Genomic DNA, 22,873 nt, shown 5'->3' on the forward strand with positions numbered 1-22,873 from the left:
TACCTTGAATTTAGACAGTTTTCTGGTTTGACACTATCAAGTAAGCGAAAGGAAAGACAATAGTCTGAGATGTTTTCCAGACTGCAGAAAGGAGGCCAGCACCGTGGCAATACACCGTGTATCTTAGCTGTGAGACAGACACCACAAAGCCTGTATGCTCCTAGGAGGGAAAAGAAGATATAATTTCTGTTTGATCACTGGAAACAGAGGAAAATCTCGTCTCTGGGTTTAAGCCAGAACACAGACCTGTTGCTTCCAGTACAGGTACCTGAAAGGGAAGGCATGTCCCTATTTTCAATTTCCATTCAGGTTTGCATTTAGTTTGAAGATATTTTCAAAAAATATTATTTCTCTCTTCCTATATCCATATATTTGATTTCCACAAGCTGAATTATGCCAGTAGTAACAATCACCACAGAAGAACTTTTATCCTGAACTTGAAGCTGATGGCAACAGCTCCTGCTGCGTGGCTGGGCTCAGATTTCCACCATGAAAAGCTTATGGCTGTACCACGGGAAGTTCTCACAACCATTATGGCCACTGCTGCATCTAGCAGCATCCCTGCATCACCTTCTATCTGTGCTATATTGAGATGACATTGCCTGTGGAATTAGGAATAACAGGAAGTTATTTCATTACATCTTTTTCCAGGAAAGCAACAATAATGCTCAAACAAAAACTCCACAAAGCACTCTGCAGTGAGGGCTCCAACAAAAGAATGCCAGTATTTTTCTGGACATTAAAATAACTGGTACATTTTCAGGTGCAGAACTTGCCTAGTTGTTTTGTTTTGTTTTTTACGAGAAGTTCAATAACACCATTATTACTCAGACTTTTTGCCTCCTCATGGTATTACTTGCAGGACTGGCAGAGCGTTGGGGTGTCTGATCCAACCCATAGGAGTAAATAATATACAATGGCTATAATACCATTTCACTTCCTCAAATTTATGAGAGATGTAGGTTTAATTATAAGCTCTAAGACATACTTTTTGCATGACCTTCAGCACACAAATATACTGTAATTCTATACTTCAAATCTCCAGACTGAGCATAACAAAAGTTATTTTTTCCATTTCTTCTGTGTACTGGCTTGCTGGTTATTCAAAGATAGGACCTTTGAATGTATGTGGATAAAACATCACCATTAGAAAGTATAGTTTCCAATAACTCATGTAAGCCACTCAGAGGGTACCTAATTTCAACATTAAAAGCAGTTTTTAAGACTAAGACATGCATTATCATGACTCCTCACAGAATGCTTGCAGATGAAAGGGCTCTGTGCTTATAATTATCATGCCACCTACAAAGCTGCAGCAACTACAGTGCACAATTCCATGGGCACTAAGCCCCTCAGTGTGACTGCAGCTTCTTAAAAAAAATAAAATAAAATAAAAAATAACGAACGAACACAAAAAACCCAACATCAACATGATGCATTGCAACGATGATAGTTTAATTAAAGTGAGAAATGTAAAACTGCAGAAGCCCCAGCCATGTGAGTACACCGAGCAGGGAGATCATGAGCCAAAACCCAGACATGATTCAAGAGAAGCTGTAATATGCTTACAATCCATTTATTCCTGTGCCAAAGAAATAATGTGCTTTTAAAAAGCTTTTAAAAGCAATACAATATCCCAGGCAGACATAAAGCCATTTGTCCTTGGTTGCTTAGTGATCCTAGAATAGAGATGTTAAGAAATTCATTGGGCCTTTATTCTGACTAATTCAAAAGGTTACATGTTATTGTCTAGTCTTATAATTAAATATATTTAACAATATGGTCTGTTAGAAGGAAACTATTCCTTTATACTATTCTCTATGAAAAAGACTCATTAAAATGTGACTACGTTCAGGATCTTGCTTACAAAACCTCTTCTAATAGCAACAGGAATTAGTAAACACCACTGAGGTACCTTTATCACGTTTAAGGGTGGGCTACATTTCAATAATCCATCTATTTTTCCTCCATCTTTCCTCTACAGGATGTTTTTTTTTCCTTCAGTTTCCACAACCCACAAGCTTTAGGGAAATCTGCTCTTTGCATTATAGGTGACAGAAAATTAAAACCTGCCGAAGAATGGAAGCACAACAGAAACTGAGGAGAGCACATGCCTTCTCTTTACAAGTGCCCCATGACAATCCAGTGCTCCAAAATGCCAAGGAGCAGAAAACAGGAAATTGTTCTTACCCATCTCCTAGCTCTCTGGTATTCTGAGTCCACAATATTCCTCAAGTAGGTGCAATGTAACTTTAGTACCGGTGCAGTACAGACTACTGCTTAACATCTACCTTAAGGTGAAAGACTGCATGTGAACGCTTGCTGTGGAGTAGTTGACGTGCTGCTAACTGATACCCTAAAAGTAACTTGGTTAATTTGCCCAAAAATCTAAGCAGCATAATCTAGCTGTACAGAGATGTAAATTAATTCCCAATATACTGGAACAGATCTTCTAGTCTGACTCTCTTCCAAAAAGTTCTGGACAGTGGTGTGAAGGACTGGCCTCCAATTGCTTCCCCCCATGGTGGAGTGCAGGAGAAGCTGAAATCCCACCTCCTCCCACTCACGCTCGCTCTGGTAGGAATGCTTCACCATTCCAAAGGCCACCTCCTTCCCTTGATGAGTTGCAGGAGAGCACCACATTGCAGTAAGCACCTTACACCCTCACGACTTATCATAAGCAGTGAGGAACTCTGGGCTCCAGACCAACACGACTCCTGCCTCATCTGGGGTATGTCATGCATATAAAGAAGAGGACATGGACAGAAGGACAAATAATGGACAGAATAGTTAAGAAGAATAGTTATACAGTTCCACCTCTACAGCTCCATGCAACTAGGTGTCCTTTTCTTCTCCTAGATTCATAAACCCTGTAGGCAGAGTATGGCAAGGTAAAAAACATGAGCTGAGCAACATTTAAGATTAAAGCTCATGATATGCAGATATCTATATCTCTTCTATTATTTGTCATATATCTGGTGAACAGATAGTAGTTAAAAATACTTAATTATATTGAATATTATATGCTTATTTTAACAGCTATTTTTTATTACTTTCAGTCCAAGTTGGGCCCAATATGGGCTTTTTCACTTGTACAGAAATTGTTAAAAAATGCAGCATTTGTATATTTTATTTCACTTTCCCACACTATCTCTCCATCTTAGTCCCAAGTGCCATCAAATTTTTGGACTATAATTGTCCTATGGCCTCACTCTAATGTCAATTCACAAAAAAAAAAAAAGCGACCCTTATCTCTTTTAGCAACACCATGTTCTCACTGTTGTCAAATTCCAGCGCAATTTCTTTTCAGATTACAATGTGCCTTTACATATGTGATCCAGTCTAAATACAAACAGCTTTTAGTTTCATGTAAATTGGAATTAAACAACACAATAAGGGAATAAACACTGCCTAAAAAACCTAAGATCCCAAGCCATAAGTATGCTGCCAACTCTACTCTGCAGTACTACGTGGACCTATCACTGGAAGTGGCACAGCCATAGTTTTTATGGGATAATTATCTCAGAGAAGAATCTTCCGGTTACTAGCACCTATAACAGAGATTAAGGGCTGATTATAAAAATGGTGAGTTAGCAACATTCAGATAACATTCCTGCAACCATCACTGGCTGATTTTATTCAAGAACTGCCAGGATTCTCTGAGATAATTCAGAAAACCTGTGCAAAGCACAAATAGCCCTCAATACTGGTTGGCTGCCTTTAGAGCGCTTCAGATTCCTTCTGTTTTGTGATTCTTAGTTATGCTGGAAAACTCAGTCCACATGCTTTTAGAGAAGATCTAATAGACAAAGGACAGAAAAGTCTCAAGATTTGTTTTCAACAGTCTTATACATGAACAGTTCTGGGAGACACTAAAATTATGAAAAGAGTCACAGATATCCTGAAGTAAGATGCAGAGATTTGGAAACTGCCTCCTACCTCCATCTCCTGTTTTTTAAATCAGCAGAGCTACATGCATAACCAAGAAAATTACATTTGGAAAGTATCTAGAGACAAATTATTTTATCAGATCCTGCTTGAATTAAGAATAGATATTATTCTTTTAAATGAACAGGCCTGAAATAAACCAATTTAATTCCATGGCTTTCATTAAACTGTCTTCTAATTTACACTAGGGTAATGAGGGGAGTACAAGGGTAGCATAATTTCAATAATGTTTGTACTTAGGCTTAATTTCCTTTAAATAGTACAAAGCATCCTCTCAAAGTTTTCAAAATGATGTCAGTGTGAGTCTATGGGGTATGATGTTACAATGCTGGAATGAAATTATGTCACTGCAGATTTATGAAAGCAACATTGTAAGTAATGAACCAAAGCTATACTAATGTGTTAAAAAATTGTGAAAACAATCAGAATGGAATAAACAACTTTGAATAATATTAAGATACTACAAACCGGAAATTATTTCTCTGAGACTGCAATCATCAGTCTTGACTAACAGATCCAAGTATAGATATATTTGGTTATAGAGCAAACGTAGTCAAGTGCAATCTGTAGTATATTACCTAAATTCAAATCCACCATAGTTCAATAGACTGCAGGTTGCACGGACTCTTTGGGCCAAATTTGGTCAGAGTATAAATAATACTGGAAATTTTATACCAGGTACAACAACCGGAGAAGAGTGCAAATCATAGAATCATAGAATGGTTAGGGTTGGAAGGGACCTTCAGAGGTCATCTAGTCCAACCCCCCTGCAAGGAGCAGGGACATCCCTGACTAGGTCACGTTGCTCAGAGCCTCATCCAGCCTGGCCTTGAAAGTTTCCAGAGATGGGGCCTCCACCACCTTTCTGGGCAACCTGTTCCAGTGTTCTATAACTCACATCGTAAAAAATTTTTTCCTAATTTCTAATCTAAATCTACCCCCCTCTATTTTAAAACCATTACCTCTCGTCCTATCACAACAGGCCCTACTAAACAGCCTTTCCCCATCTTTCTTGTAGGCCCCCTTGAGGTATTGGAAGACCGCTATCAGGTCACCCCGGAGCCTTCTTTTCTCCAGGCTGAACAGCCCCAACTCTCTCAGCCTGTCCTCATAAGAGAGGTGCTCCAGCCCTTTGATCATCTTCGTGGCCCTCCTCTGGACCTTCTCCAGCTGGCCCATGTCCTTCTTGTGTTGGGGGCTCCAGAGCTGGACACAGTACTCCAGGTGGGGTCTCACCAGGGCAGAGTAGAGGGGGAGAATCTCCTCCCTCGACCTGCTGGCCACGCTCCTCTTGATGCAGCCCAGGATGCGGTTGGCCTTCTGGGCCGCAAGGGCGCATTGCCTGCTCATGTTAAGCTTCTCATCCACCAGCAAATGGCTGGAGAATTTAAACTAGCATGTTAAGTGGACAAAATTTACTCCTGAAACAATGTGAAAGCAAGAAATCCACATCTGGTCACTCTCCTGCTTCTAAAAACAGTCATCCAAATGCAAATCAGAGGTGATTAAATTGCATTGAAGAGGGCAGCATAAGCACAAAGTAACATACAATGACATGGCTGAATGATATTTCACTATTACCAGCTTTCCTTGCTCCACCTTTTTTCCTTTTTTCCTGGGATCAGATTAACACTCACAGTCATCTTGAATCAAATTTCCAATGCATTTGAATCTAAAACGGGTTTACTCTGAAATTAGTGCCAGAGAGAAATGAAGGATCTGCATTTCAACTTAGAGAATGTATGAATTTTACATCTTGAAGCTGACCATTTCATTTCACACACATAACTACTTTGTCACAGTCATTACACTCACATTTGGACCTCCTTAGCAGCACCCCATATATAGGGCTACAATATTATTCCATCCATACTGAAGATACTGATTACACTGATTTCGGTTCTCAGGAACATTAACAAATCTTTCTAATGTTCTGAATTGTACAAATATGAATCGTCTTTAATCAGCCATTTATTTTAAAAGAGTTTAGCCTAAAGTGAAATTCAGTCCCATTTAGTTTGATGTGTAATGTTAATTTTTTAAAATTGTTTTCACACAAGACAATACATTTTACATGGACATGAAACTGCCAAGATTCACCAGTTTGGTAAATTTTGGTGATAAAAGAGAACATACTGATGTTTTTGTTCTTCTCATCCCTACTTTGACAGCACATCTGATATTAACTTCCTGCCTAATCCTCACTTTTCCATGGGATGGATCCAGGAAAAAATCATGGTAATGCTATCACTTTTGTTCTGCAGAATTCCAAGTTTATCTTCAGAATGCATTCCAGGACAGTTTACTGTACTGTACTTTCATGACACTCGTGAGCAGCTGACCAGGTGCCAAGCCCTGAAAAACATTTAAGGGCTGCGAGTGCTACCAAAAAAAAAAAAAAAAAAAAAAGCCAATTCCTTGGTGTGGCAGTTAAGACAATAAACCGATGGGGTCAAGGGGAGAAGAAATCAGACTTAAACAGCGCACAGATTTTTAATGTAGTGCTCTTTTTCTTTGGGATATTTAATAATTTTAGGACTCTGATAACTCTCTTGACAGAGGAATGAATTATTTAAAGTTAGTATTAGTAATTTAGTTTAGTTTTGATAGCTGCCAGCTGTAACCTGACAGCACTTAGATTTAGTCACATGGAAATCCCCTGTTGTATATATTCTAGTATGTTGGATCTCTTTGCACTCATCAGTTTTATATCTTTCCTCAAATACCAGAAGAAAGATCTTTTTAGGTTCTGGCAAAGATCTTGGAATGGGAAAATGTGCTAGCTGCCAAAAAGGCACTGATTACTGTAACAGAGTAGCCTGGAGTTTCTATCCTTTTCCTTTTAATATGTAAACTTGTTTCTGATTTAGAACCGACTCTCCTGGCAAAGGTGTTTTCTTCACTGCTAGTTTGTATAGCTGGACTATATGTGACTCTATTGTCTCAGAGTACACAAGCCAGTTTTCACTTAGAAGCACAAATTACTTTTATACCATTTAGTCCTACATCGCATAGAGTGCATACACACAAGACAGGGACAGAAAAAATACTTCCATTGCATGTATTCTTTTTAACTATGATTTCAATAGCAGAAACTATGGAAAACTCCTTACAAAAAAAAAAAAAAAAAAAAAAGAAAGAAGTCTTTCTAACAAAAAGAACTACCTTTAGACAAATAGAGTATGCAAGGATGCTTGCACACTTCAATATTTCATCCTTAGATTTCACTTCCTTCAGAGAAGTGCTTTTTGCTTTCTGTCAGCATAATAGATTTTCCTCTGATAATGCTCCAACAGAGAATTAATTAATGTTTACAAGACAACCTTGCACAGTGATGACATTTATTTGTATTACTGGGCAAGGGGGAGTTTTTGGCTATTTTTTTCCTTTTTTCCATTAAGGTGATCAGGTAATGCTCCAGTAAAGCCTGAAAAGCTGTGGAAACCTTCTTGGCTGAAATGCCTTCTCAAATATTCTCTCTCATTCATTGCTGCTACATCTGAATGGTGGGGTAGAAAGCACTTCCTATGTTCCACATCTGTATGGTGTGCCCTGGCCACATCTTAATCCATGAGAAAGCAAGACTTTTTTTTTTTTTTTTTTAACCTCATCACCCCTCTTTACTTTCAGGTTTCCACAGAAGAGAAGCCACAACAGCTCTAGCTGCATACTCATACTCAATCTGGACATTCAATAAACCCCATATGTCCAAAATTACATCTATTTCATAATCTAAACATAGTCAGAGCTGCCTAGAAGGAATTACTGTTGCAGTTTCTAAAAAATCTTCATTGAATCTACAGGTCTGTTACATCCCTAAAGCTGTATTATGATCCCATAATCCGTCCGCAGTGAATAAATTATTATTAAAAACAAATATATATAATCTAAAAATGAAGCATGATGACTCTTGACTTCTTGAAATCACATACTGAAATTCTACGATTGTAACACATTAACCTTAAACAGTGGAAGTGGAGTGAGTCCTTTCAAATGAGATACAAAAGGCCAAAGACTTCATGGCCACAGTCCTGCAAAGAAATCTCTTGCAACTACATGGCAAGTTAGATACCTTTACTAAGTCATATCTGCTTGAAAGCAGATACTGCTGGCATGTATCTTATGAAAAAAAATCAGGTCTTACTTCAAGGGTACGGTTTGTGAGAAAGCAGTTTCCCAGCTGGCACTGGGGAGATTAATTTCTACTGTCTTCACAGTGGCTCTCACCACATGCATGTTCTCACCTCTTCAAGGCGGGAATTTGACAGGGTCAGATGGCACCCAGAGGAGGGGGCTACGCTCAGGTCAGTCAGCGCATTTAGGTGACCAGCTTAGGTGTAGAAGTAGAAGGCTGGCTAGCCTGAATTTTCTTGAAGCCATAAAAACTCTGTGGAACAGTTAGGGCAGTAGGCATGACTTTAGGATAGGTCAAGAGCTATTTCTCAGAAGGAAAATATCTAAGCTTGGGAGATTGGGGGAATAACTAAAAATCAATGATAAACACTGGAGGAGTAGTAGTGAATTTCAAGCACCAAGAAAAGACAGGAGAGTATTTCTAGATTTGAACTGATTGGTCACCTTAACCTTTATCTTACAAAGTTCACAACTGGCCCTACAGACTTTGCTGCCACCAAACTACAGCACAGACTGGGAACACAGAACCACCCAGCTGGCACAGGAATCACACCTGGGAGCATCTGTAAGTGTGCACATGGCGAGTGAAGCGGCAGTCTTACACGCAACTCCAGTTCAGGGTGTGGCTCATGCTTTGATCTGAACTGCAGCCATTGTTCAGCAAACCAAACCATCAGCTGGATATTACCACTCTTTGATGTACTTGGAGCTTACATCATATTAATTTTAGTCAGAGAACTACGGTTTCACTCATGAGTGTGGCATGTGTGTGTTGGTACGCACAGATGTGTAGGTGTGTACACCCCCTCCCCAACCCCCCCCTAAAATACACAAAGTACACTGTGGCCAGGTAACATGGTGTATAAAACAGACCAGAGCTCCTAAATGCAAACAGATGTATTTGGGTGGTAGGTGAACTAGTTCATAATATATTTTCATAACATTTTTTTCCACTTCTGTATTATGACTAAAGCCAAAGAATTGTGTTTTGTGAAACAAAGTTTCTTCAGGCTGGAGAATCTATTAAGCTGGTTTTTGCCTTCATTCTAAAAAGACTTTGCTTTTAAAGCAGTTTTTGTTATTATGTTTGTCTTGAAGGTAAAAACTAATTGTTAGAAGATTGTTGGTGTTAACTTCTTACATGGTCATAGATAACCCCAAGCAGTAGCCCTAGACAGAGACAAAGCTACAGAGGCCCCTCCCTTTGACTAGCACTGCTAATGCTAAGCATCAGTTCTGAGAAATTCTTCCTATATTATCTTCTGCTCAAAAGATCTCCTAAGCAGGCATCATGAATTTTTAACAGCCAAGGAACATGAATGAATTCCTCTTGTGAAAATGACAATGTAAAAAGGTAATGATTTCTATTTTCACGTCAACATCATCTCTCATCATCACTATAGTCTTATTTTCGTATAGGATTCTTTACCTCACCATTAGAAAAATGGGGATATTATGTAACAATTCCTGAAGTATTAGATGGCAATGTATTAATATTCACTAGAATCTGAAAAAAATTACTTGATGGCTCTAAGCCAAATGCATCCAGACTCTTGGCTTTACAGAAGAATTCATTGACCAAGCTTTTATAGAGATATAGATACTTTGCCAGACCTGGATCAAACACTTGATCTCCACACTTCCTACAGCAAAGATTTCATACCACAGACACCATATTACACTGTATAAAGCTTTGAGCTTGAAGGCATCTCATCTGGCTTAACGCTCAGGGTAGCTTTTTGGGAAAAGATTGAAACCACGATAGCGAAAATAGAGAAAAGACAAAGGAGTTTAAAAAAGCAGTATCACAAGCCTAGTCAGTATGTTAAAGACATTTCACAATGCTTTTCACTAGCTGAAAGAAGTGATCTGGATGCTTAGCACATTCAACAAAAGGTCTTTTCCCTACTGTTCTACACATATTTGACTACTCCTAACCCACCGGCAGCCTACTTATCCCTACTAGCTTTTCTGTACTGATGGGATTTTCTGAAGCACTGAGAACCAACTTAACTCCACAGAGGTTTTTTGTTTTGTTTGTTGGTTGGTTGCGGTTTTTTGGGTGGTTTTGGTTTTTTGGTTTTGTTTTTTTTTTTTTTTTTTTTTGGCACTACTTCCAAGGGAATCAAGGCTAGGTTAAGACTAAGTACTTAAATTACAATATCTGATACAAAAAGCCAAACCAACCAAGCAAAACACCTCACTTTTCTATTACTTTTCCTTAGTTGGAAAATGTTTTCTAAGCTTAGGCCAGTATGACAGTAACCCTAAGCAAATTAGCTATATTACACCTGAATCTGTAAGATAATGAAACACAATTATCAATACAAGCAGACCAGACTTTCATTGAGTCCTTCAAAACCAGGGCTTACGTTCAGAGTTGTCTTATGCAGGACTTCCTATAACTTCTTTTGCAAACACTATATTGAATTGAAACAAAAAAAAAAAAATCCCCACCACTCTACCAAAGCAGACTAAAGAGAAGGAGGGAGACTTGAGAACAATGTACACTTTCAGCACGAAAGCGCCATGATATCATTTTTTGGCTTGCTAATATATATACTTTGAGAGACTGGGGCAGAGAGGAGAGAAGGAAACAGAAACAGGGTTCTTTGTACCCTTATGAAACACCAAATGACTCCTTCTCCCTCTTGCCCCTCAGTAAATCATCATGAAGTCGTTAAGTAACACGAACCAAGAAATTAGCACAAACAGCATAGTCATTTCTGTAAACCTGGTTTAAGTAAAACACCAGTCTGTCATTTTACCTGATTTATGTGACTCTGGTTAGAAGGTTTTACACAGAATTCTGAATGCCACTCTGGTTCTACACCTTAGATGCAACAGAATATTAATAAATGAAAGAAATACTTTTTGCAAATAAGGTTTTTCAGGCCAGCCAGGATTATCCTTATGTTTTTTGTAGCAGATGTCTGTTTTACATGTAAACAGAGAAGAAATCACAATAGTAACGATGCCTTGACACCAGGAACTATGGATGTGTGTGTGCGGTTGTTTTTTAAGCTCAAGCTGTAAACTGGCTCGGATTTCACTTTTGGGTAATTAATTTTACTTCCTACTTGCAGATCTCATTGGCCTTCATTACTTTTTTTTTTTGTGCATTTGAACAGAGAAAAAACTGGAAATACATTTGATGGAACACAGGAAATGGACATTCTTCTAATCAGGCCAACTTGATCTTATTTACAAGTGGAAATTATAACCTGTTGGCATCTAACAGGCTGCTGTACCAGCCAGGAAGATTTAGGCAGCCCAAAGTCAATATGCTGCACTTGAAAATTTTTGCTATGCTTTCCCATGTACAGCATAATTAGACTGGGCAATTAAAGATGGTCTAATCAATGTTTGATTAGAAAAATCCACTGACATAATGAGTTTCACCACAAGTTTGGTGAATAGCTGTTGTGGCTTCCACATTGAAAGTTTTTCCCAGAACAGAAAGAGAACTCTGTTGAAAAGCTAAAGAAAACAGTTTGAAAATTTTGTAATAACAAAAAGGGAAAATGGGAGTTGCTTTTGCTCACTTTATGTTTACATTTGCCTAACTAAAACATTCCAGTTGTATATTACCTTCCCTACTTCCTTGATAAATCTCAGCTAGCTAGCTAGCAGAGACCAGGAATACCGATAATCCTGACGGATTTATGTGGGATTCTTTTTCTCCTCACATAAGAATCTTTTATAGACTCAGTTTTTCCATACTTTCAATATTGAATTTTACTGCTCTATTTTGAAGGTATAAAACTTTTAAATGTGTTATTCTTCTCTTCTAATTTCAATTTACCTGCCTGCTGGTCCTCATCATAACCCTGTAGGATCTCAGCAACATCCATCTGAATATGTTGAAAAGTGCTTACTAACCTAGAATAACAAGGAAATAGCAATAAAAGTAATTGTGAAAGACTTTGTTGTGGACTCTGGCCAACTTATTCTCCACCTGACTTTTGAGCACCCAGGGAACCAAGTGATTCGTTTCAGTTGCATGTGCAGCATTCTGAAGGGTCAGCTTCACCCAAGGCACTCCTCTCTATGACTGTTTAACTAAGTTTCTCCTTCCTGGGATTTAAAACAAGATTTAAATACATGGAGGATGACATTCGAGCCAAAAACCAGGCAACAGATTATGAAAACATCATTAGGTTTGTAAAACTGTCTAGCAGGGTAATACAGTTGGAAGCGTTATGAATCAGGTCCTCAGCAAGTGAATCAGGTTCCACAGAAATACTAGCTGCTTTTGTTTAGTGTTTAGAAAAAAATAATCTTGTCCAATACAGAGAAGACAGACAAGAAAAACAATACAGATCATTGTCCTGATGATCAGATAAAAAAAAAAAAAAAAAAAAAAAAAGTGCCAGCAAGATAAACCTAGGAAATTTTTGACTGGGAAACTTGAGGTTAGAAATTTTAAAATCCTACCATACAGTTTACTTTTCAATAATATTCAAATATTATGATCAACTACAAAGTTTAAAACTAAGTGATCTATATTAGTTTAACTGATTGGGTAACAGGCCAGCTAATGGCAAAATATTTCCCAGGTCCAACATTGAAAGGTAAACCTGAGCTGTAAAAAGATTAACTACTATGATTTAAACTTTTTTTAATGCATTCCCTTGAAGACAAGTTGAGAAATTTCAGAACCCGAAGCGATGTTGTATACCATGTCAGTTAAGTTGGCCTCAAATGTCTTACATAGAAATGAATTTATTAGAGAAAATGATATCAAAGTGTTAAAAACACTATGTCAGTTAAAAAAAAAATAATAGAAACTCTTATTTTGTGACTTAGCTGTGTCATCTTTAAGAGATCTATTAATATGGTCCATGTAAGATAACTCTAGTAGAAGGGGACCAGGAAGCTGCCAGCTGCCAAGCCAGAAGGCCCCAGCCACACGTCACATCTTTGGACCTCCCTGCCCCACTAAAACCATTTGCAGCAAGCACGCTTCTTTAAATACATCTTTGCTCCAATAGCAAGATCCCGAATTGTGCCTGGGATCAAGGCTGAAATTCAGATGTGTAGAGATCAAGTATTATACCTCTACCTCATTCAAAAGCAAAAAGAAAAATTAAACATTCAGGGAAAGGAAAGGTTTCAGATTGGGGGCTGCTGGGGCAGAATACAAATGAGGTAGAAACCAGTTCCTTTACATGAGACAGAGATAGTCTAAAATGTGTACAAGTTTGAAACTGAGGCACAAAACCACTTCCTTTACATTTAGTAAGTTTTTGAGATTGTTACCTCTTCCTTCAAGTGAGACAGGAATTTATTATGGCTATGCATTTGCCAGAGAAACACATCTCCTTATGAATAAATCATTACTCTTACGTACAATAATGTTCACGTGAAGTGAAGACTGTCACATCTTTAAGATGGGATGAGAAAAGCCAGACTGTCAAAGGCTTTAGGTAGTAAATACAGCAGAGGAAGCATCTCCTTTTCCCTGTGCTGTATTGGGACAGAGTTTAAAAGATGTTAATGCAAGTTATAAAATTACTTAATGTTATTTCAGCACTGTTTACAAAAGCAATCACAACCTAATAACTAACAGTAAATGGCATGTTTAGGGCAATGGTTCTGGCTTTCTTTCAGCTTTTGAAAAAATACTAATAGGGTTGCATCTAGTTGGGTAGACAAAAGGCACATTTTTGACTGCAAAACCTAAAATGATCTAACCAGTTCTGATTTCACCATGTATTTATCTAAATAGACTGTTTATAACAACTAAAGCATTGCCATAATTGACATACTAACTTGATAAAACACTACCATTTTAATGATCTGGTATGGTGGGGTTTGTTTGTTTGGGGTTGGTTTTTTTTTGTTTGTTTGTTTGGGGTTTTTTTGCATTGTTTTTTAAACCTTCAGGTAAATTCATTTCTGGCGAGTTGAAAACAAGGCATGACAGCACACCACAAAGCAGTCTGAATCAATGGATGCTGATTTATGATTCGAGGAACAATCTCTATCTGATCTTCAGTTTAATGGTTTCTGGTTTTTGGAAAATACCCTTCAGATAAATAGTTGAGTCTGGGATCTCTGGAGTTTGCTTATCATTGCCAAGAAAATGTTTGCTCTATTTAATACTTCCTTACAGCAACAGATTCTTCTTGTTTTGCTCTGAGTTTCAAAAATTACTAACAAAAAAAAGAGCAGAAGAGATGCTCCTAAATTTCCATTAAAACATGCACAACATTATCTAAGAAGTTAGATCAGTTTTACATGTTTTAGGTTTCAATGAGATTTGTGAAACGCTCATATTAAAAAACAAAACAAAACAAAACCCAAAAAACAACAACAACAAAAAAAAAAACCCAAACCTGGTTTACCAAAAGTTTCAGCAATTTGTGCATTTACCACTTTTAAAATCAACATACCTGGGAAAATTTGTTTTCCTACACAGCTGTCCCTCAAGGAAATAGTTCATTACAAGACAATCACAAGAAATAACTTCTGAACTTATGCAAAGAAAACAATGTTGTTTTCAGAAAAGGATAAAAAATGGTATTGAGTATATATTTTAACAGAATTTCATATCCAGTTTTACCTCCAAATTCTACACCTGGAGAAGCTACAAGTTTTATCCCTTGGCTTTTGTGAACTACCACTGAGTTCAGTGTTTGTCTACCAACTTACATCTGTCTCTAAGTTGGCACTTACTCTGTAGCATTCATGTGATAATTAATAAACTCTTCACCAAGGTAAAAAGGGAGTAATTACAGCCTTTTTAATGTTCCGTTCCTAAAGGAGTAAAACTGCATAAAAAAATAATTTCTGTGAAAATTCATTATTTGACGCACAAAGCATATAAGAGAACTTGGACTCAAAAAATGCTGCTTCTAATGCCAAGAAGAAATGAAATAAAACCACAGAAAATAAAGTCAGGCTCAAATGTTGACCTTGGTTGAGTATTTGCAATTTCTGATGATGGAGGAGCCATGGAATCATAATTTTGGTCCCATGTGAACTGAGGTACTCATTTGCTGCAACTGTTTCCATTTGTGACATCCAAAGAGGTCACACGTTCAAGAAGCAGAGACAGTAACTGATACAGTCTAGTCTAGAGTCTGACAGTTACTCATGGAGAACTAGCAAAACCTATATTTTAACCTGTTCGTGTATTTTGATCATAAACTAGATTTTATATACGTTCAGCACAAACAGCTTGAATGGGCAAGTTCTCATTATATGAGGAAAGAAAATATACAATCAAATTTAAGTGCACATAACCTTAAAACTTTAATTTTCTCTTACTGTAAGCAAGATCATTTGCCAACCAGTTATTTGAATGATTACTTTAAATTAGCAAATGAAATTTAAAATATAAAGTAAAAATAACTATTAGTACTGTGCTAAATTATTAATAGCAAATTACATTTCAAAGAAAAACTTCATTACATTGTGGTTACATAAAATCTAAAAATCTGCACTTAAAAAGCATTGTTCAATATATCCTAAAAGTATTATTTCTATGCTATTGCGTATGTAAGACAGATACATTGAATTTGTCATGACTATTTCATAGTCTCTGGCTCCTAGACAGATTAATAAATAATTCAAGGACATAACTGTTGTGGATAAATGTCTCATTGTTTTATCCATTCCCTACCATGAGAGGTTATTCTTGATAAACACTTTTTTTTTGTTTTTGAAAGAGAAATCAATTCCTATGGCCTCACATAGATTCAGCTGAGGTTTTGGGTTGGTTGTTCTTGTTTTTTTTCTTTTAAAGTTGGAACATAACATCTCAAGATAAAACCTTAAGAAATCAATGTAAATAAAAAATTCCCCATAACTTAGAACAAAAATTATCTCAAATTGATGGCTTATTTGTTAAATTTTTAATTTAAGAGATAAATAATATAAAATGTCATGTAATTTTGTACGTTAATTAACAATCCAGATAATCAACATAATAGAAGTAGAGAGGAAATGCTTGTTCCTCTCCACTGAAAGAACCCTGTAGGCATCAAACCTAGGCGAGATGAACAGCCCTCAGATTCTAAAAACAATATTCTTTTTTTAAGAGAACAAAATTTAGAAATAAAAATAAATACATAAACTTCCCTCTGTCTCTTTAGGAAGAGCAGGCATCTCAACTTCTGCTAGAAAAAAAATTCCAATCCTAGTAGAACAGACTGGATGATAAATTAATTGGTATGCAAGTCACAAATACTCTCATTAAAATACACTGTTCTATATTTCAACATGATAAAAAGGTCTTCGAAATAGAGCACTTAATGCTTTTCTACAGGTCAGAAGTAGAAGGCAGCACAGAGGACAAACTCATCAATAAACACATGGGATAAAATCCTGCTGCCTTTATTTACAGTAAAAGTACTTTACATGCATCTTGCACATTGCCACAGAGGTGTGATGGAGCCTAACTTCAAAATAAAATACAGTAGATATAAATAGTTTTTAGTGAACACAAACAAATATAAAGTGTAATTGGATGCAACAGGAGGAAAACCCATTGCTTTCACACTGATAGGGGAATGACAGAGAAATAAAACACTTATTTTAAAATGCACTTTAACTTTTTCCTGTTATTTCAATAATGGAAAGGCCAAACCATGTTGTATTAAATTTATTAAAAGCCTACATACCATTTTTGTTAAATAGTGGACAGTTCAGCTCTATGTAGAACCATCATCCCCGAGTCAATATATAAAGTCCAGCTGAAAATCTCCATGTAAGCTGTGAGTTCTTTAAGAATATTACCATAAAGCTAAAGAATACTGCAATACATAATCAATGTACTTTTATGCCTCCATCCCAAATGTTGTATGAGAATCTCTAATGAACAGTGTAGAAACTTGGGGTTACTACACCACCACATCAGCCTCATTTATTGTCATTTCCCTAGATGGCAGCATGAGTTATGTTTATAGTGTAAAAGTGTACACAAACCACATCATTACTTAAAGAATCAGGTTTTTTTTTTCTTTTTAATTAGCATTGTATCCTAATTATCTAAAGCTACAGTGAAGAATATCAGCTTTCATTCACCCCATAAAATATTGCAGTATCGTCCTATAAAAGATACATGTGCTCCTCTTGACTGTGTTAAATATTATGTACATTACTGTCATACAACAGCTTTTCACCTCACCAAGGAAGAAGTTTAAATAAGAAAACGCAAAGCCTGGTGTTCTCCTCCTCAAAAAGCGACACCACAAATAGCTACATCTCCAGTTCCAATGCATCAGGCTTACCAGCTCCAAACGGCGCACGTTAACTGCTGTCTCATCTTTAATGTAAAATGCATGAATGTCTAGGAAGTGCAAAATGGATTCTTACAAAATGATTAATCTATGAAACTGAACCACAACAAGAAAGTAACTGAACAAAAAGGAAATACTTCCCCCTATTAACACTTTCAGTATAATCTTATGGGATCCAATCTGTAGTTTCCAATAATAAACTATAAAGGCTTTTTCATTTTGCAAAGTAATTGTTGTCTGTAGACTAATGGTGGAGTGGATTAGCAGTCTGGCTGTGCTCTTAGATATGCAGATACTGATCCAGTACCTCTCATATAAAAGGAGTCAGAAAAGCAGGGAAAAAAAAAATAGGATGCAAATAGGAGGGGAGTTACATAATTTGGTATATTTCTGTATTATCAGCATTTTAGGGGAGGAAAAAAAGTGCCTGAAATAATGAGATCTATAATACATAAAATATTTATCTAGCTTTGTTACTCATCTTTATTTACCTTTAAAGTACTGAGAATTTTTTGCACAATTAGTTGCCACACAGAAAACACTGCTGGTACTGGTGTGCAGGGTGATTTTACCTTGGCACATCCCTACCACAGAGGAAACGCTGCCACCCAGAAAGGTTTTGCTTTGCCATCTTCATGTTGCAGGCACTGGCTGCACTATGTGCACACCAAAGACTTCCTAAGCCTGAGGCACATCACTGAGGAAGTCAGTTGAATATTTGGCCGGTTCTTTTAAAGATATTACAGATACAGCTTCAGAATACCCTACCCTGGCCTCCTGTTTTGAGCCACCTCCTGAGGGAGATTTCTCTTTCCACTGAAAACAAGGAATCTTATATTGTTATAACTTTGACTCTAGGAGTCTAAATTATAAATACCTTGGCAGGAAATGACTGCAGGTGTATTAGTCATTTCGAGAACTAGAATGTGACACTTCTTGAAGATGCATTATATCCTAGAAAAGCACAATAGAATTTGCTAAAAGGTTTTCAAACATCCAAGCAGAGTTCTCATTAAGCAATACTGAGGAGCACCTCTCCTATGAGGACAGGCTGAGAGAGCTGGGGCTGTTCAGCCTGGAGAAGAGAAGGCTCCAGGGAGACCTTATAAAGGGGGCCTACAGGAAAGACAGAGGAAAAAAAACCTCTTCAGCAGGGCCTGTTGCAATAGGAAGAGGGTTAATGGTTTTAAAACAGAGGGAGGGAGATTCAAGACTCGATATCAGGAAAAAATTTTTTGCAGTGAGGGTGGCAGAACACTGGCACAGGTTGCCCAGAGAGGTGGTGGATGCCCCATCCCTGGAAACATTCAACGCCAGGTCGGATGGGGCTCTGAGCAACCTGATCTGGTTGGAGATGTCCCTGCTCCTTGCAGGGGGGTTGGACTAGGTGACTTCTAAAGGTCCCTTCCAACGCAAACCATCTTAAGATTCTAATACTGCATAGATGGAAACACTGGGAATTAAAGAACACACAATATTTAATTGTCCACAGAAGGAAGTCACTAAGGCAAACAGGTCTAAGCTAGTGAGAAAAGCTGCTGAGCTACTGCATGTCAGTTCCCCTGAACCAGAATATTGCACCAGAGAAACATTCTGTCAAAACATTTTCAATGAGGACTAACGAAAACACCACTTGGGTGAAAGTAAAAAGGAGCAACTCCATCACTTTGCCATTAAATTAGCAGCTAAGAATTTGACTTACACAGCTTTTTTTTTTGTAAAGAAGTTTACAATGAATCCTTTCAAAGCATTCTTGCTCACAATATGCATTCCAGACTATCCCCAACATACACAAGTTCTAGACACTAAATTAGCATGAATGGCTACGCAAAAGAAGCATGTTGAGGAAAAAATATAAGCAATTAAATCAAGAGGGAGAAAAAGAAACCCAACCCTATTTAATTTCCAGTATTTTACAGGTTTGGCTAATCTTCAGTGAAAGTGTGTCAACCATTTAATTAGAAATATCAAATCTTCACAGAACCAGATAGTGGAACTGTAGCCGCTCTTGTGTTCAGCGCAAACACAACGTCATCAAGTACAAAGTAAACAGAGAGATGTCCATGGGCTTCTGGCTCCACAAAGGCTGCTAGGCATGATTAAGAAAGGCTCAAGGCAGGAAGTGGAAAACAAAAAAAAACCAAAACAAGACAACAACAACAAACAAAAAAAAAAAAAAAAAAAAGAGGGAGGCAGGAGAGAAAGTGAAACTATGAGAACAACTAAGCTGTAATTTAAGCTAGGGGAGGGTAGGGCTCTGCCTAATGTCACTCAACAGATTAATGGCACAGTAAAGAAGAAAACAGCTTTCTTGACTGTCCTATAGGCAGCACTGGGCTCCAGTCACCCCACTGACATGTTCAGTATCACTGTTTGTCCAAGAGCTTTTTAGTCTTGTAGATTGAATTTTACTGGCCCTTTAAGAACTTTTTTTTTTTTTTAAAAGAAAAAAAAAAACAAACCAAAATCTGAGAAGGTCAAGAAGAATTCCACCTTCACTAGCACAAATAAGACTGCAACGTGCCAACTACTCTGAGAGTGTAAAGCAGTTGGAGAGGAACTGGCACATAGTAAAAAAAGTGTCCAGCCACCCACTGCTGGAAGGTCTGCAAAACCACCTTACATCTGGGACATAAATCAGGGCTGGATTTTAGACATGCTTTTCCCTGGATCTTTTGCAGTCTAGAGTTGAGAATTACTATCTTTGTCTAATGAGCAGGAGGAGACAGATTTCAAGCCCAAAGAAGAGGCCAGTGACTGTCACTGTCCTGAGGCCCAAGATGTGTTTTCAGAATTCACTTGTAAGACGACTCCCAGGCATCCTGCTACATCTCCTTTGGAGTTAGTTCAATTAAAACTCACGATCTGCCTATGGTTTAGACATTTCAAACATCCCTGAAAGGTATTTGATAGGGATAAAGCTCTATGGAAGGAATTTCAGTGCTAAAAAGGTAAAGTGTTTTGTAGACTAGAACTGAATGGGCCTGGGAAAAGCAGAACAACGGTGAAAATACTTGGAATAAAGAAGACAATAAAAGCCAGGTAAATGATGCTAAAGAAAAAAAACAAAACACAGAAGCACATCAGGCAAAAGCTTTAAGTGTGCCTTAAGTATTTGGATTGGAAAAGTAGAACATGACATTTGAGTCTTGGGAACTGTATAATCAATCTGCTTCCCATTTTTGCTTATTTCCAGTTCTTAGTGTATCATCCCTACCTGCATTGTCTGGAGTAAAGCATGCTGCCATATTTATACACAAGTACATTTCTGTCACCAGGAGGAGGCAATAGCATACACCAGGCTGTCTGCAAAGTGGTTATATATATATATATATATATTACATACACATATACATACACATTTTGATAGTGAATCTCAAAATAAAGTTTCTACACAGGTGCTGTACCAGGAAAATAATGTCTTTAATTTCCTGCCATTTAGAGGAAGCTAGTATTAAACAAACATTTTATTACCACAGCAAAATAATGCTAAGTTATATTAATGACTAGAAGTACAGGGTCAAAAAGTGTAAGAGTAATCACATGCTTATCATCTGGTCTGCAAGGCAGAGAACACCTATAGGTTATAGGAAAAATTGGAGGCTTTAAAGCCAGGACCCATTATCTCATCTAATCTGACTCCAGTTGCACAAATAAATATTTTTTCCATCGTGCAGAACCCAACGATTTGAATGTTATTACGGGTACGGACCAATAGGACAGATCTTTCCAAGAGAAGCTTGATAGTTTGTGGAACGTGTACATCCTTATGCATATACAATGTAATAAACAGAAGGTAACTTGAAATAAGAATATTTGCCAATTAAATTGTTAAAAGAAAAAAAATATCTTTAAGGCCTGACATTTCTTACTATAAAAATCTCTTTTAATCTGAATAGCTCCTTTACTGCCTTCTGCTTTGTTTCATATACAGATATAAAGTAACAAAAAGAGGGACTTGGACATTTTTTTATCTTTTTTAACAGAACTTGTAGAATTACAACAAAACAAATTTGTTATGGATATTATATTATTAAATATTTTATGAAAAAAATATAATGTTAACCATCAATTAATAGGTGTTAACTGCAATTTAAAGTCAGCACTTGTAATGTTTTGTCACATGGCATACTCGTAATTTCACTGAAACTATACAGGTTTTAAGTCCTATACAGGTTACTGGAGAAAGCTAATAGAGACAGCAATGGGTATACTAAGCCAACTTAAAAAAAAATGAAACTATTGATCTTGATTAAACTAGAACACATTGGGTTATAAACAATCTGACTGTGTCGTGCTGTGTAAAGAACATATAACGTAGGAGGAACCATCTCTGTGGCATCAAATAGGGTGCAAAATATTGACACAATTAAGTCAGCTATGCATCTCAAATGTGTTTTCTCACAAGGGTCCAAAGGATTCCAACGACAGGCTAATAAATCAACTTATGTACACAACAAAAGTATGTAGAACGAAGAGTAAAATCTTACTGTGATCCAGTGAAGCATTCCAAAATGAGGTCCAAACTAACCAAAACCAAAAGACAACTGACTTTCAAAACCTAGGAATATGGGCTTGCTCCTACTGAAGTTCATGGCAAGTTTCCATTGATATCAGAGTTGCAGGAATGATCTCTAATACTGTAGTTTAATGTCTAATCTATATTACTGTTATTTTTTGGCACAATTCAACTTGGAATGCAGTAGCGTGATATGAAAAGGGTGTTTTGTTTGCAAACTTGGAATGAAATCTGACTTGGACTAGATTGCACAACAAAGAAGCCAGCAAAAGGGAATTTGACACTCACTATTCTGGCGGAAAAACTTAGTTTATCAAAACTAGAAGATTAAAAATACTTTGATATTGTTATTTGAAATTAAAATCAAAAGCAAGAAAACAGAAGTATTAAACTGTGCCAGATTACTGGGATCTTTGGTTAATGAACATTACCATCTTCCAAGTCATTTGAAGCTATTAATAAAGCTAGTACTGAAAAAACACTGCAGAATTAAAAAAGTCTCAGTGGCTACAAAACACAAAAGCTATTAATCCTTTATACTAGCATGTTAAATCTCAAACTATCTGTGATAAATCCTGTATTATTTCTTCCTTCTGAGCTACTACTGAACTAATTGGGAGTTCTCAATCCCTATTCTGCACAATACTTAAACATGTTCTCAACTTTATACACATGACAAAACCTAAATCCTTATCTAAATTTGACTTCATTGTAAGTTAAGCACAAGTCTATGACAGAGCAAGCACTCTGGTGTTTTGTTGAACTAGGAACTTGACTTCTACAGATGGAAAGGAGTCCCTCTGACTTCTTCCTTTCTCACAAGTGCTAAATCCTCAGTTTTATCAGATCACAGTTGTGTGTCTTTGGTAAAATAGGAATAACAGTTATCTGAGAGCAAGAGCTACCATTTTGTCCTTACTCAAGGACAGTACATGTGGAGAGGAAAACTGAAAGAAGCATAGCACAAATCAGATTTCTAACCTGCTACTACAGAATAATATGATTAGCATATTTTCTTATTATT

General features: G+C 37.0%; 1 protein-coding gene across 1 annotated transcript in view; it reads right to left on the reverse strand.

Annotated features, from left to right (window-relative positions):
* GAS2 (growth arrest specific 2) overlaps window positions 1-22,873 on the reverse strand; it is a 96,980-nt gene that overhangs the window by 17,241 nt on the left and 56,866 nt on the right. The window lies entirely within an intron of this gene.

This window comes from Chlamydotis macqueenii, chromosome 5, assembly GCF_036417535.1.
Source record: "Chlamydotis macqueenii isolate bChlMac1 chromosome 5, bChlMac1.mat, whole genome shotgun sequence".
Lineage (NCBI taxonomy): Eukaryota > Metazoa > Chordata > Aves > Otidiformes > Otididae > Chlamydotis > Chlamydotis macqueenii.